Below are 13491 nucleotides of genomic sequence, written 5' to 3'. Positions count from 1 at the left end.
GGAAACAACATCCTATGCAACTTCATTGAATCAAACTTCATCAGCGTGTAGAGAATTACCAAATAGAACAATTTCCACCCGCAGACCACCCCCTCCCCCCAACCAAACTGAAACCACAGCTGAACAATGAGGTGTACTCACTATTGAATACCATAAATGTGGTGTACAAATGTCCTAGACCCCTACAAGAAACTCAGATACAATCTCAGCACAGATATCAGAGATGCCTAGTCATAGGGAGTCCCAGACTAGAGAGTCCCAGATAAACCTCACAGACACCAGGACCCAAAGGCAGAGATTACATGCTGGAGGAAGGGCAGGATCGGCTGATACAGGAACTGGGGTTTAGATGTTTTAAAAGGAAGAGGATGGGAGGCAAGTGAGGAGGGGGAAGGGAGTAGCATTACTAGTCAAGGGTAGCATCATGGCTATAGAAAGGTAGAAAGCTGCAGAGGGTGTGTCTACTGAGATGATGTGGAGGTACGAGGAGTAGTCTTTTGGCCTCCAAATAGCCCTTGGGACACTGAGCAGCAGATAAGCAGGGAGATTTTGGTGCAGGATATACAGGGTTGTAGTTATGGGTGATTTCAACTTCCCTAATATTGACTAGCACTTCCTGACTGAGAGGGATAGATGGGGCTGAATGTCAGGTGTGTTCAAGAAGGATTCCTAAAAAAGTGTGACTAGCTGACGAAAGGAGAGGCCATACTGGATCTAATCAAGTGGCAGACCTTTCGGTGGGGGAGCATTTTGATGAGAGTGACCACAACTCTGAGCTTTAGCATAGCTATGGATAAGGATAAACGCAAACAAAATGGGAAAGTGCTTAACTGGGGAAGAGCTATTTATAATGGGATGAGGCAGGAATGAGCAATAGTGAATTGTAAACAAATGTTCAGGGTGAATGCACAGAACTTATGTGGAGGGACCCCTTGTGCTGGATTTAGGATAGGTTTGTCCCACTGGAACAGGGAGATGAGGGGAGGAAAAGGGAACCACTGTAGTCAAGAGGAGGAAGGAAACATACATGATACAAGGAGGAAGAAACAGGAAGGGCTCATGAGAAGTATATGGTAGCCAGAAAGGACTTAGGAGAGGTTGAAGGGGGCATGAGAAGGCCTGGGCATGTAGAATTCAGGAGTACCCCAAGGCATTCTATGCGAATGTGAAAAACAGAAGGATGACGAGAATGGAGGTGGGTCCGCTAAAGGAGGCAGAGGAGGTGCTAAGTGAATACTTTGTTTCAGTATTCACAAGAGAAAAGGACTTTGATCATATCCCCCTTTATACATGTATAAAGGGGGATACATGTTTTGATAAAGGGTTCAGATCAGAAATGATGACTAGCCAAGGATTCAGATTTATCGTCAAAGTACAGACATGACATCACATACAACTCAAGATTCTTTTCTCTTGCGGGCACTGCATAATTAACACTAATTGGTATTGCAAAAAAAATTGTACACAGCTTAAGCATGTAAACAAACTGACTGCAATACTGAGTGAACAAAAAGAAAATCCATAAAGTGCACAACTAAGAGTCCTTAAATGAGTCTCTGATTGAGTTTATTGTGGAGGGGTCTAATAGTGGAGAATTAGCAGCTGTTCCTGAATCTGGTGGTTCAAGTCTTGTGGTACTGAAACCTTTCTTGATGGCAGCAGCAAGAACAGAGTGTGTACTGGGGTGTGGATCTTTGATGATTGCTGCTGCTCTCCGAAGGCAACATTCCCTGTAGATGTACTCAATCGTGGGTAGAGTTTTGCCTGTAATGTCATGGGCTGTATGCTCAAGGGTATTGGTGTCCCCATACCAGACTGTGATGCAACTTGTCAGCACACTTTCCATCACTCCTCTGTAGAAATTTACAAGTTTCTGGTGTCAGACCAGACCTCTGCAAACTCCTGAGGAAGTAGAGGCGCTGACGTGCTTTGTTCTCGCTGCCATTGGTGTGTTGGGTCCAGGAAAGATCCTCTGGGATAGTGATTCCTCCAAGAACTTAAAATTGCTCATCCTCACCACCTCTGTTTTCCCCCCAGTGATCACTGGATTGTAAACCTCTGGCTTTCCTTTCCTGAAGTCATCAGCTTAGTTTTGGTGATATTGAGGGCAAAGTTGTTGGTGCACTATTTAACCAAGTTTTCAATCTCCATCCTGTACACTGACTCATCCCCTTCCTTTATACAACCCAGTACAGTGGTATTGTCAGCAAATTTGTAGATGGTGTTATTATCGTACTAAGCCACACAGTCGTAGGTGTAATGTGAGTCGAGCCATGGATTCAGCAGCATGAACAAGAGCAGGTTGAGCACATGGCCGAGGTGTGCCAGTGCTCAGCGTGACAGTGCCCAACATCTTGTAGTACTGCTGTGCCCTCCTACCCACCTCCCCCTCCACATCCTGACCTCCCAGCAAACTGTCTGACCTGTTAAATGTCTCCAGCAAGTCTTTGTTTGCTGTAAATAATTCATGTATGCAGCCAAGCCTTCAAGTACTCTCATCTACAACCTGTTCATGAATTCCTGAGTTTAGTTACAAATTGCATGAATAATGCTCCAAAGAATCTACCATTTGCAGCATTTTTTGCACAATACTTTAGTTTCAAATCAAATCTCATGCATATGAATTGAGCACAAGGTCCTACAATCCTATAACTTTTTACAAAAAAAATGATAACCTTTCAAAACTTTGGCAGCCTACCAAGAATTAATGGCCATTAAGCCATCAACTGAGCTGTTATTAATCATTGACGCAATCAAGTAACATGCTTATAAAACAATGCCAAGTCATTACTTTGTGATAAAGAATCAAGACAGTCAAGAAATATTTTTGCTTCTGGTAGCTGTTTTACAGTTGGACTTGCATTTCGTGTCATGGTCTCCACTGGCCACTGTGACAGAGGTGCACCAAAGAAAAGGTACAAGGACTGCCTAAAGAAATCTCTTGGTGCCTGCCACATTGACTACCGCCAGTGGGCTGATATCGCCTCAAACCGTGCATCTTGGCGCCTCACAGTTCGGCGGGCAGCAACCTCCTTTGAAGAAGACCACAGAGCCCACCCCACTGACAAAAGACAAAGGAGGAAAAACCCAACAGTCAACCCCAACCAACCAATTTTCCCCTGCAACCGTGTCTGCCTGTCCCGCATTGGACTTGTCAGCCACCAACGAGCCTGCAGCTGACGTGGACATTACCCCTCCATAAATCTTCGTCCGCGAAGCCAAGCCAAAGAAGAAGAAAGATCATGAACAAAAATACAAAAATGAAAAAGATTAAAGATTGAAAAATTCAAACCAAAATGTACAAATTATTCATTAGAAATGCAAGTAACAAAAAAAGTCGAAGTAAAAAACAGAAAAGGCAGTAATTCTTTTTAAAATAAGCAAAAATCAAGAAGTCATGAACTACATTTGGGTTAAAGCAGCAAGAGGTTCATAGAGAGATAATTAAAATATTAAAAAATTGTCATGGCACACGTTGAAAGCTCAATTAGCAACAAGAATGGACATTGCTAATATTTATGCAGAACCATATACATGCTAAAAAAAATTAAGAGCCCATGTAATACAAATTAGTAAGTTATACATAGATACATTTATGCAAATTATAAGCTGACATGCAGGATGTTTGGCAAATGGGAAGATTTTAAAAATGAGCTGGGAAGAGTACAGGGACAGGATGTACCTGCTGGAATGAAGAGCAAGGTTGTCACGACAAGGAAACCCCAGCAGACAAGGTGCACTGAGGTTGTGATTGGGGAGGGAAAATAGTACGTCAGGTAATGGCAGTTAGGTTAAAGCAAATCCCTTGGGGAACATCGATGTTCCTCAAATGTCACTACAACAAGCAACTCAGATGTTGGCCTTCCATGAGGTTTGGAGTTTTTTAAAAAATTCAAAAATGACATCATTGAACCATAATTGAGTATTTACAGTCTTATTCTTGATATCCAATAAATTTATTTCTAAATTTTTTAACAGGCCATTTTGGGCCACACGTTCGTGCCGTCCAATTTATAACCAATTAACCTATTTCCCTCGTGCGTTTTGAACAGTGGGAGGAAACCAGAGCCCCCGGGGAAAACCCACTCAGACATGGGGAGAACGTACAAACACCTTACAGACAGCTCAGGATTTGAACTCTTCCTGATTGCTTGCGCTGTAAATGCGTTGCACTAACCATACCACCAACCATGCAGCGCCAAGGATATAGTTACAACGACAGGAGCATAAAGAGGGCTTACCAGATTGATTCTTACTTATTATGACATTGAGACGAAATGAACTGACCCAGTGTGTAAAAGTAGATGACACAAATTTCTTGTTTATTTTCATTGTGTGATGACATTGTTTAATGGGTTTACTGTATCATATAGGTTGAACGTTGAGTGGGTGGGGAGGGGGGGTGAAGGAGGGAGGGTAGGGAGGGGGAAAAGGGGAGAAAATGACACTGTGTATATTCAAGAGGGAAATGTTTGTGTGTATTTTGGTCAGTATGGTTCATAGTGTGGAAAAAAAATTAAAAAAAAAAAGACCATTCAGCCCATTGAGTCAATGTGGATTTCCAGGAAAGTAAGCTCATCATTTTGCTTTAAACATTGAGTGTTAAGTGTCTGGAACACTATTGGGGGAGGTGGTGGAAGCATCTTCAATAGGAACATGTAACATACATTTAGGCAGGCAGGGGAACATAGATCACATGCAGGCAGATGGGATCATGGTCAGCACAGACTTCATAGGCTGAAGGGCCTGCTCTTGAACTCTTCTGCATTCGAAAGGGTAGGGAGGGGGGTTCCAAAAATATTCAATACAATTGTCACAGTACAACCACAAATGAAGGATATTAAGGTACAGACTTACTAGAAGATTTGATCATCCCCTTATCATCAACTTAGAACGCTTGTTCCAAATTCTCTCCTATTACATCATGAATAGGTTAGACTTTGAGTGCCATTTCATATTTATGCCATCACATTAGAATTTTTGACATCAACAACTTTACAATCGGGTCTGCTTCCAACTTGCCTCAAGCACATTTCTAAATTGTAGTTTGTGAAATATCACCAAGATGTCAAGTAGCAAAAGCATTTTCCAGTACCACATATAGTGCAGTAAGAGCAGTATGTCTCACTTTAAACAAATGAGTGTGGATGCTTTTAACCTTGGAATGAATCTGATCTACTAAGCTTCTGTCTGTGGGGAAAAGAAACTACTTAAACTTATCGCCAGATCCCAGGTTTTTTTAAATATATTCTATTTTTTTTCTTTTTCTGGGCTGGTTGTATCTGCAGTAACTCTGAGTCCAGATCCCAGTTTTTGATTCTGGCTTCTCCTTCGAATTCCATCGAGCCTACTTCCTTAAAAATATCTACTGTCATGGTCAAAGTAATACAGCTTACAGGCCATACTGATCAAGTTGCTGATCTGAGCCAGTCACGCTTGCCTGTTTATCCCATATCTATCTAAAATTTTCTTATATGGTGCTCTCCATAATGTTTAGGACAAAGACCTTATTTTTCCTTTTTTTGCCCCTATGGTCCAAAGTTTTAAATTTCCAATTAAATAATTAACTTGTAATTTGTGCAAATTTCAGATTTTATTCAAGGTTACTTGTTTGACCATGTAGAAATTACAGCAATTTTTATACAATGATCCCAAATTTCATGGCACCATAATATTTTGGACATGGCAATGGTATGTGCAGGTGCTCCCCAACTTATGATCGTAATTGGAACCAAAGGATTGGTTGTGTCTCAAAATGAACGCAAGTCGCAATTTTGCCTGTGCGTGTGGAGTACCAAAGTCTTAAAGCAAAATTTTTAACATCATTTTTTAAAATCATAGATTTGACAATAACAACCTAAATCTTCCTGAATTTGTTGATCAACCTTGGCGAATCTTTCCACATTTTGGTCCAGGCTTACCTTGTTAGTCAGTGTCCCCAGATTCCATATGCGCACAGGACTCAAGATGGCCGCACCCAGCCTACGGACCCGGGATGCCGACTAACAAAGCAAGTTCACACATTTTGGCTCTTACATGCCCTGTATCCCTGTTATAGTTTGTCAAATACAACATAATCCATGTAAATTTTATATCTTTTCTTTGTATTTTAAAAAAAATTTCAGTCGTATGTGGGGATGGACACAAGTTGCATAGGTCACAAGTCAGGGAGTACCTGTATATTAAAGTAGTCATGTTTAGTACTTTGTTTCATATCCTTTGCATGCAATGACTGTTGTGATTCACAGACATCACCAATCAGAGTATCTTCTCTGGCAACGCTTTGCCAGACCTCTACTGCAGCCATCTTCAGTTCCTGCTTATTTCGGGGGCTTGGCACCTTAAGTTTTCTCTTCAGCATATGGAAATCATGCTCAATTGGATTTACATCGGGTGATTGATTTGGTCATTCAAGAATTTTTCAGTTTTTAAGCTTTGAAAAATTCCTTTGTTACTCTAGTAGTATGTATGGGATCATAGTCTTGCTGTAGGATGAAGTGCTGTCCAATTAGTTGGAGGCATTTGCTTGAACTTTAGCAGATAAAGTGTTTCTATACACCTCAGAATTCATTGTGCTACTGCCATCAGCAGTTACATCACCAATGAAGACCAGTCCGCCAATATGTGTGGCAGCCATACATGCCCAGGCCATAACACCATGTTTCACAGATGAGATGCTTTGGATTTTGGGAAGTTCCTTTACACCTCCACACTTTGCTCTTGCCATCACTCTGATACAGGTTAATCTTGGTCTCATCTGTCCACAAGACCATTTTCCAGAATTCTGCAGGCTCTTTTAAATACTTCTTGACAAACTGTAATCTGGCCATCCTATTTTTGTGGCTAACTAGTCGTTTGCACCTTGCACTGTCGCCTCTGTATTTCTGTTCATGAAGTCTTCTGTGGACAGTAGTCATGGACACATCCACACCTGCCTCCTGAAGAGTGTTTCTGATCTGACAGACAGGTGTTTGTGGATTTTTCTTCACTACGATGAAAATTCTTCTGTGATCAGCAGTGGAGTTCTTCCTCGGTCTACCAGTCCCTTTGTGATTACTGAGGTCATCAGTAGGTTCTTTCTTCTTAATGATGTTCCGAACACTAAGATTTGGGCAACGCATTTTACTGTTTTATTCTCGTTTCTCAGCCTCATAATGGCTTCTTTGACTTTCGTTGGCACAACTCTGGTCCTCATGTTGAAAAATGGCAACGACAGACTCAAAATGCGATCAAAAGCTTAGAAGCATCCTTAACTCTCTTATATCCACAACAATGAAACAATTCAAGATACCCAAGCAATGACAAACACCTGTGAAGTCAAATGTCCCAAACATTGTGGTGTCCTGAAATGGGATAACCATGTACTGTAATTTCTACATGGTCAAACCAAAATGTATACAAATAGCCTTGAATAAAATCTGGAATGTGCACTTTAATCAATGTGAATTGATTAAAAATATAAAACTGTGGAGTACAGGGGCAAACAAAGGAAAAATGTATGGAGGGTACTGATCTGTAGGTGAATGCAGTTTAGATATTCTAAGAACCTACCTCTACCACTTCATCTGGCTGCTCATTCCATAGACTCACTACCATCTTTGTGAAGAGGTTGCTGCTCAGGTCCTTAAATATTTCCCCCTTGTTTTAAACCCATGCCCTCTAGTTTTAGACTTCTCAACCCCAGGCAAAAACAGGCAACTAATCACCTCATTTACAGGTCGTCATGATTTTACATGCATCTTCAAGCTCACCCCTCAGCATCCAACACTTGAGGGGGTAAAAAAGCCCCAGCCTTGTCAGTTTTCTTGAAACCTAAACATTCCCGTCCCTGCCATATCCTTATTACTCTTTCGTGCACTTTTTCCACGTTAAGGACATCTTTCCTACAATAGGTGACCAGAGCTAAACATAGTAATTCAAGTGCAATCTAATTGACATACAAATGAATATGTCCCAACTCTGTGCTTAATGCCCTGAGCAACTGAAAAACCTCACAAAGATTAGCGTATACAGAGCTGTTGTCATACCCACACTCCTGTTCGGCTCCGAATCATGGGTCCTTTACCGGCATCACCTACGGCTCCTAGAACGCTTCCACCAGCGTTGTCTCCGCTCCATCCTCAACATTCATTGGAGTGACTTCATCTCCAACATCAAAGTACTTGAGATGGCAGAGGCCGACAGCATCGAATCCACGCTGCTGAAGATCAAACTGCGCTGGGTAAGTCACGTCTCCAGAATGGAGGACCATCGCCTTCCCAAGATCGTGTTATATGGTGAGCTCTCCACTGGCCACCGAGACAGAGGTGCACCAAAGAAGAGGTACAAGGACTGGCTAAAGAAAGCTCTTGGTGCCTGCCACATTGACCATCGCCAGTGGGCTGATATCACCTCAAACCGTTCATCTTGGCGCCTCACAGTTCGGCGGGCAGCAACCTCCTTTGAAGAAGACCGCAGAGCCCACCTCACTGACAAAAGACAAAGGAGGAAAAACCCAACACCCAACCCCAACCCACTAATTTTCCCTTGCAACCGCTGCAACCGTGTATGCCTGTCCCACATCGGACTTGTCAGCCACAAACGAGCCTGCAGCTGACGTGGACATTATCCCTCCATAAATCTTCGTCTGCGAAGCCAAGCCAAAGAAAAATCTGAATTACTACTTTCAGGGAAGTATGCATCTGTATTGCTTGGTCTTTCTCTTCTACAACACTGCTCAACTCTACCACTGACTGTGTCAGACCTGTCCAAATTTAACTTCCAAAATGCCACCTGTACACAAATTCCATCAGCCTTCCCTTGCCTATTTTCGCAGTCGATCTGGATCTTGTTGTCATCTTAGCTAACCTCCCTTATTGCACACTATACTACTATTAGTGTTGTCTGCAAACTTATTAACCGTGCCATAAAGATTTCAGATTTATTATCAGTCTACATACAAGACATCACATTCAACCCTGAGATTCCTTTTTCCTGCAGGCGTGGCAGAATTAACAATAATTGGTAATGCAAAAAATAAACTGTACACAGCGTAAAGCACTTAAGCAAAGAATTGTAAAAAGATAACAAATGTAAACAAACTGTCCAATTCAGAGAGAACAAAAAGAAAATCAATAAAGTACATAAGTAAGAGTCCTTAAATGAGTCTGAGTTAGTCTTTGAGGTCTGATGCCATAAATATTCTCATTCAAATTATTAATATAACTGATGAACAACAGTCGACCCATTACTAACCCCTGTGGCACACCATCTGATACAGGAGTTCAATCCTAAAAATAACCTTCCATCACTACCCAATTGTAACAAGCTCCTTTTAAATGCAATTCACTAGCTCACCCTGGATCGCAATAAAATATTAGATTCTGGACTAGTTGTAATCTGGAGGATTATTCAACAGGTAGGTCAGGAAGCTGGCCAAAACAAACAACTTTCTGTCTGCTTACACCTGCAGAGTTATCTGACTAGCAATGTAACCTGGAGAATTAATCAACAGGTAGGACATGAAGCTGGCTAGCAAAAAGGATTTTCCATGTCTTTGACCACCCAGGTGGGAAGCAGGTCGAAAGTCAATTTCCCCATGTCAGATCTACCCAGAGGTAAAGACACCTTCTAATTGGTCTCCCTGCCCCACGCAAGGTCAAGTGGGCTTCCCTGGGCCAGCTGCAGGATTGAAAACCCAACATGTGGGCTAATTCACTCTTTTTTTCTCCTCGAGACCATCCCTGAGCTCCACTTCAGGTTGCAAGTAGTGGGCTACACTGAAGGACCACTTGTAAGGTGCATGTCTGGAAAGAGTGGGAAAGATTGTGGCATACACCCAGGAGAGACGTGCGTATTTCTCATAGATGGTTGTTCATTTGTGTTATCAGTGTGCCATGCTGCTTGTTGGAGAAGGGGTGGCAGGTACTGTTTGTTTAACCATCGCTGTACTATCAGAAGTTGAGATCGTTAGTGATCAACCATTAACTGATGGCATAATTCAGCCTCTTCGATAGATTCTACCGTTTTCCAGCCACAATAAGTAGAAATCAGTGAAATTGACCAAAGGTTTGATATTTAAGCTACTTATGATACATAAATTTTATTTGCTGTCCTTTGTAACAAGTTACAGAAATCTCACAATGAAAATTTAAAATACATTGGTCGTTTGGCCTTGTATGGCCGGACCAATAAGGACAAACAGAAATATTGCCAAATATGTGAGCAGTTCACAGGTATTCAATTACACAGATGCAGTATTAACAAAAAGATTAAGAAATTCTAATGTCGTTTTTTTCCAGCCAGATTTCCAGACCCGTCGCATTCACAAAGTGACAAAAAATCAAGCCTTCTATACACACATTTGCTGCACCATCACATCTTTCCTATCAGAGAGCTACTTCTTTTAGCCCCCTCTCCTCTCCCCCATCACTTCTCTACCCTTCCATGTATCCATCTATTACCTCTGTGCTCCTTTCTCCCTCCTCTTCACCTTTACCCCCACCTTTTTATTTCGGCACCTGCCTGTTTTTTCCAGATTCCTAATGAAGGGCTCAGCCCCAAAACATCTATTGCCTTTAACTTCCTATGGATGATGCATGATCTGCATTTTGTCCAGCACATTGGTGTATTGCTCATCTTTCCTACTGCGGCTTAACTAGAACTATTTGCAGTACTCAAATGACAGTCTCCAGTGTGGTATACAGTGTGCACATAATCTTCAATTTGGCAGTGCATGAAGCCAGGTAAAGACATGTCACTATGTGAATGGGGAAAGGAATTGAAATGGTTGGACACTGGGTGGTCCCTGCTATTGATAGAAGAGGATGGAACCTTATTTCCATAACTGTCAAGAGTTAAAAACAACCAAATCTAAACAGAAAAATTGCCAATTTATTTTAATTTGAATCAATATTTGGAAGTTGCCACACAAGGATGGTCGAGGGTCTGGAAGTTCAGGAAATAATGGTTTAATTGAACATGCAAGTTCCCAGGATTGATTAATCATAGGGATGAACTAGTCCGACATGAGAAAAGATGCAACATTCTCCTCGCTTCAGTGAGCTGCAATGATGAAATCGTAATTGAGCTTGCTGAATGAAGACTCAAGGTTTCAGAAGGCAAATTAATTTGAAGCTTTCATGTGCTTATAGTGAGAACAGGATCAATAGAGAAAATGAAACATCTCCAATGGCATCTGAGGCCCACAACATGCAAATGAGCTAGTTGTTATTATGGTAATGAGAGAGTCACAGAAAAGAGAAACAAAAACTAGCTGACGAGGCTAAGGCAGTGAAATATTGAAAAGTGAGGCTAAGTCATAAGAAACTCATGTGAAATAAAAGACCCTTCTATAAACTGTCAAGAACAATCAATTTCATACACCCCTCCACCTGACTGGCTCAGCACAAACAACTAAGAAAATGATGCTAATAATGTAATAACCAGTAGTCTGGTGGCAAAATAAGTTTGACAAAATGGGCCAGACTTGAATTGTCTATCAATATGATACTGTATCTCTTGAAGATGAACCAAAGAAGCAGGAGGAGAAATGGGTTTTCGAAACAGGATTTAACTCGTTACTGAATTTGGAACAGTATAAAAACTCAAGATCAACAGAGAAACTTTCGGACCAACAAGTAAGCCACAAGTCCAACAAAGACTGATATCCATGACTTGGTGGGTAGTAAATTGTAAAAAGTGTGAGTACTTACTCGTACATTGCCTACATAAATAATCTGCCTTTCTCCATTTATCACTAATGCAAATCCAACACAAGTATCACTTTGACACACTTCTATGAGAGGGTTTCTTGCTTGGCAGCTCATAATTTAGGAATCAAATAAGAAATATTTCTGAGGGAAATCTTGCAAAAGCAACTGAACTTTGCCACATCTAAATTCAGTGCCAGGTCAAAGGGAGATGATCTGTCTGGTTTTATTCTTCCATTAACATAATGCAATGAAACAAACGGGGAGCTTGCTGGGCCATGAGGGAATTTCAGAATCAATCATATGGTGTGGGTCTTGAATCATGGATAGAGATGATAGATATCCTGCACCAGCAGCATTTAAACTTGGATCTCCAGATTAGTCATCTGGCAATTGTACCATTGCACCATCAGTGTACTTCTTTTACAGCGGTGAAAATTTCTTTAACAGTGCCATGCTTATGTTCTTATCCCACATTCTCCATCATCGCTAAACCTTTAGCAAGGAACATTAGGCTTTGGACCCGCCCCTCAAGCGATACTTCTGTAACAATCATATCAATCATTTCCACTATCTTTTTCTCCCTTCACAATCTTCCCATCTCCTTCTCAAGTTAGTTGTGATCTTCTCCATCATTGGCAAATCTACCACAGAGGACATTGATCTGTGTCCTGCTGGGCTGCAAGGCTCCTGGACGTTAGTATAGTAAATTACTGCATAGTGTCCTGAAAGTGATCAGAAGCTGAAGTGCATTTACAATGGCAAAAGTGGATATTAAATTCTGGGGCACAGTTGAATGGATTGCTCATTCTGGATGATGTGCAGTAATGAATGTTATCTCTCCACTCCTCCAGAATAGTGAAGATTGCCAAGGATGATTTAACTCTTGTTTATGGTGGAAACTTCGTTTATTGTTACATGTGTCAAAACGCAGTGAAAGAGTTTGTTTTACTTGAGGAAATCAGGCGTTCTTTTCCCTCTCTTCTGGCCATGAGATTAAACTGATTTTAAAAATCTTAAAACTTAAAAAAGTTACTCAGAAGCAAGATATCAAAGTAAAAATGCTTGTATAATTCCCATTGCCATGAATATTTTGATTGGAGAAATGGTGCAACAGGGAGGGTTTTGGTTTCCAAGGATCAGTTCTGTGGAAGATGAAACGTGCACAGGCCAGATGGCTTGCAGCCTAATAAGTCCCACCTTCCAGGCAATTTACTAATGTTGGGGAAGATTACCAACTAACTTAAGGGGATGGGAAGATTCCGAATGGAAATGAATGATGATATAATTGCACTGGTGGAAATAACTACAATTGTCCTTACAAAGCTCTGTTTTGCACAGTACACACCTTCTATTCTATTAGATAGCAAATCAATCATGCAAAATTTAAGAGACATAGAACAGATAAAGCAGCTCAAAACAAGGAAATCACAGGCAGTTAGTCATCAGTAGAAGCAAAAACATGGAGAATGAACCCAAGTAGTGCAGATGAAATAATCTATTATCAATATTGAAAAGGGAAGGAGCGGTGTTTCCTGGTGGGGGGGAAGAAAGAGTAATAATCTAGAATAAAATCAGTAATGTTGACTTGGTCATGCAAAAGAAAGGACAACCCATTCAGAGTTCCATTGACAAGATTCTAATACCCAAAGTACTGTGGTAACACAGCAACCCACACTGGGGGACAACTTCTCAACAAAATCCACACCAATGTATGTACCTAATTTGACACACAATAACAGGAGATGGGATAAAATCCATACTCAAGGAAAATGATTGGTTTTGATTTGCATGAAGTTCC

General features: G+C 41.1%; 1 protein-coding gene across 3 annotated transcripts in view; it reads right to left on the bottom strand.

Moving 5' to 3' along the window:
* The window catches only part of ankrd11 (ankyrin repeat domain 11), a 105286-nt gene that overhangs the window by 63531 nt on the left and 28264 nt on the right, over positions 1 to 13491 (bottom strand). Inside the window, exon 1 of one of the 3 annotated variants that reach the window (XM_069901882.1) lies at positions 4858 to 4895. The exons of the other annotated variants lie outside the window; for them this stretch is intronic. The gene's annotated coding sequence lies outside the window, so the exon portion shown is untranslated. Of the gene's footprint in view, positions 1 to 4857; positions 4896 to 13491 lie in introns of those variants that run through there. 3 annotated transcript variants of the gene reach the window in all.

The sequence above is a fragment of the Narcine bancroftii genome, chromosome 10 (genome assembly GCF_036971445.1).
Source record: "Narcine bancroftii isolate sNarBan1 chromosome 10, sNarBan1.hap1, whole genome shotgun sequence".
Taxonomy (NCBI): domain Eukaryota; kingdom Metazoa; phylum Chordata; class Chondrichthyes; order Torpediniformes; family Narcinidae; genus Narcine; species Narcine bancroftii.
This window is presented reverse-complemented; position numbering and strand designations above follow the sequence as displayed.